This window comes from Cornus florida, unplaced genomic scaffold (genome assembly GCF_030987335.1).
Source record: "Cornus florida cultivar Cherokee Brave unplaced genomic scaffold, ASM3098733v1 CherokeeBrave_3.0.0_Hap2_Chr02, whole genome shotgun sequence".
NCBI classification, from domain to species: domain Eukaryota; kingdom Viridiplantae; phylum Streptophyta; class Magnoliopsida; order Cornales; family Cornaceae; genus Cornus; species Cornus florida.
In genome coordinates, this window is record NW_026775572.1 from 100,937,408 (window position 1) to 100,940,694 (window position 3,287).

The 3,287-nt window shown below is 36.8% G+C and overlaps 1 non-coding gene across 1 annotated transcript; it reads left to right on the forward strand.

The window, feature by feature from the left end:
• Window positions 1-209: 209 nt before the first annotated feature.
• Window positions 210-316, forward strand: LOC132297915 (small nucleolar RNA R71). The gene has a single exon (XR_009479454.1). It is a non-coding gene; the product is annotated as a small nucleolar RNA R71 (small nucleolar RNA).
• The last annotated feature ends 2,971 nt before the right edge of the window (window positions 317-3,287 follow it).

Genomic DNA, 3,287 nt, shown 5'->3' on the forward strand with positions numbered 1-3,287 from the left:
TTAAGCCGACATTCTTCCTTCCACCTAGATTTCTACCATTTTTAGAAGATAAGGACCTATGCATTGAATTCTCACTTATGCTTTTATATAATTGCCACAAATCATTTTCATGCTTATCAAGATAAGAACCACCCACAGATGCATTAACCATACCCTTGTAATTATCCGGTAAACTTTCAAAGAAATATTGAACTAGTTGCCACTTAGGTATGTCATGATGTGGGCACTTCCTAAACAAGTCATTGAATCTTTCCCATACCTCATAAAACATTTCCCCATCCCCTTGAGAAAAATTTCTAATTAAAGTTCTCATGGCATTGGTCTTAGAAACAGGATAGTACTTTTTCAAGAACTCTTGTTGCATTTCCGCCCAAGAGGTTATCGAAAAAGGCCTAAGATTGTTGAACCAATATTTTGCCTTGTCTTTAAGGGTGAAAGGAAAAAGTTTAAGTCTTAAAACTTCTTTCAGAATGTCCGTGTATTTCACGGTGGAACACACTTTAAGAAACTCATCCAAATGCTTACAAGGTTCTTCACTAGGAAGTCCATGATAGTTAGGAAACATTTGAATGGTTTGTGGTTTGATTTGTGATGTACTCTAAATGGAGGCAACTGAGTGCAAGTGGGTGCATTATATTCATTAGGCACATAATAGTCTCTTAATTTAATGGGAGGATTCACAATTAGTGGTGCTACACGAACACCTTGATTAGCTTGAACCATAGGAGGTTGTGGAGCAAAGATTGGTTGAGGCATTCCCAATGGAATTTGGCCTTGTTGTTGCGGTGGGATGAATGGTCTAGGCATGCCTAATGGTACTTGGACGTTTTCATGATGCACATTAGGGTAGAGGATGCCTTGTTGGTCTATGTGACCAAGGTTCTCCACATGGACATCATTCAAATCCTCCATTGGTGAAATGAAGTGATGACAACTACCTCTGCCCCTAGGGTTATGAACAACCGATTCAAGATGAAAATTAAAAGGGACAAGAGTAGGATTTAATGACCTATGACCATGTATGCACTAGCAAAGACAAATAACAAGCAAATAAGCAAGTAATAAACACTTCGCCCCCACAACAAATCAATCAACAAATCTTCACATACAATGATCCCATGCTCCCTTGCTTAAACAACATGCAAGAAAAAGTAAATTGCCTCCACGCGGGCTCACGATTTATCTAAGAAATGAAAAATAAGCCTCCACACGGGCCGACGATTCAACTAGAGCTTGAGTTAGAAAGATCTCACAAAAGGTCCTTAAGCAACTTTAATTCATTTTCAACTTCTAAGCTTTGCTATGCTTTGCATTTTTTTTAGATTTTTAGTCCTTTTTGTGGTTAGCTTATCTCCTTGCTTTGAATTCTCCTTTGCTCAACTTCCTTCACTCAATTCACCAAGCCAAATAAGAACAAACATAATAAGTAACCAAAAATAAAAATAAAGTAAAGACACGATCAAAAGAGTACTAATTCCTGCATATTTCCAAAACACGGCGTTGCTAATTCAATCCCCGGCAGCGGCGCCAAAATTTGACGGTGGCCAAAATAATGTAGTCAATGCACGGTTCAAGAAAAGCCTTTTGGTTAAAGTTTAAATTTATAAAAACCACTACTACAACTATTAATAACGTAGCAAGGGTGAGTAGGGATTGTCCCAAGGGATTAGAGGGCTACTAGTAATGGAAACAATGCTTAGGGTTAATAGGTCGAGTGATCTAAGGTAGATTATTTGGTTGATTATACTACAATTAAGATTAAAGGATAGAGTCAACAAGAGAGAGGGGTCTTGAGACTTGGAGAGCACCACCAAGCATCACCTTTCTATACATTCAATTCATAATTAATGAGGGAAAAAATATATGTTGCAACAATAGTGAGTGTGTGTGGTTGTTTCAATAAGCATGGATGACCAATTAAGTATATATTGTCTCAACAACACAATGAATAACACAATATATCAAAGTAAGCCATTAATCATTCTTTAAGCTCACAATCCAAACACATCACATAATTAGAGAAATATACTACTTGCATTCATAAGTATGGAACATCAAATAACAAGCATGGATTGTCCTCCCATTTAACAACTAAGGTAACTACACTACATCTAAGCTAATGACATAAAAATTAAACTAAGGGAGACACACAATCCATCAAATAAATCACAAGAGCATTCTATTAAGTATTATACCTTGACAATCTCTAGATCTATAGCATCAACACACATAGACATGCATCAACAACATAAGAGATAGAGATAAACACATGAACATCTATTCTAGCATACATAGACATATGGATAGAATGAAATGATCAATTGGAAGAACTAAACCACACAAATTATTTAATAAACAAGATCTATGTATATAAAGATGTCAAAACATGTATTACAACACAAATCCCCTCAAAAATACATAAATCAAGGTAAAGAAAGCATGCTTAGGGCTAACTCTAGCCCTAAGAGGATGTCTAGCCACTCATGGATGGTGTCCTCGAACCCTCAAAGGCTATCTCCATGGTAGAAATGCTCTTCTTCTTGAGTTAGATGGAAAACCTCTCAAGAATGTGTCTCTAGCCTCCTCTTATCTTTTCTTCCTCTCTAAGAATAATAAAAAATTGTATCTATCAACTCCTAAAAACATATGTGTAAAAGTGGCTCATAATCCTTATATAGGTAGCTCAAATGTCACACCCAATGGTCTAGGCTCATACACAAGGGCTCCTCTAATGATTACACCATGAGACACCTTTTAATGAGCTGGAAATTAATTTAATTTGCACTTGAGAGGATTCGATCAATCGAACCTATGCTGAAATCGATCGAACTTGACTAAGATCTATCAAACTTTGGCTAGATCGATCCTCACATGGCGGCGCCTTTTTGGATAAGGACAGATCTGAGATATTTTGGGGAAAGAGACAAAAGTGGTAGGTAGGGTGGTACAACAGGATAAGATGGAATCTTTTCGATCGATCTGAGAATTATTGGATTGATCGAACTTTGTGGGATCTTTAGATAAGGACAAAAGAGCTTAGATCCATCTTGGAGAGTCTAGATCGATGAATTTTCGATCGATTGAATATTCTTAATATCGATCGAACATGCTGATTTCCACACTTTGCTTCATTCTGCTTCCACTTTGCTCATTTCTTCCATCTAGCTTGAGTTAGCTTCTTTTAAGCTCTTATTTGGCTGAATTAGCTTATTTTGGGGATAAGCACCTAAAACGGAAAATAACACGAAATTAGCCTAAAACGGGAAAGTAAGATAGATAAAGGTCCT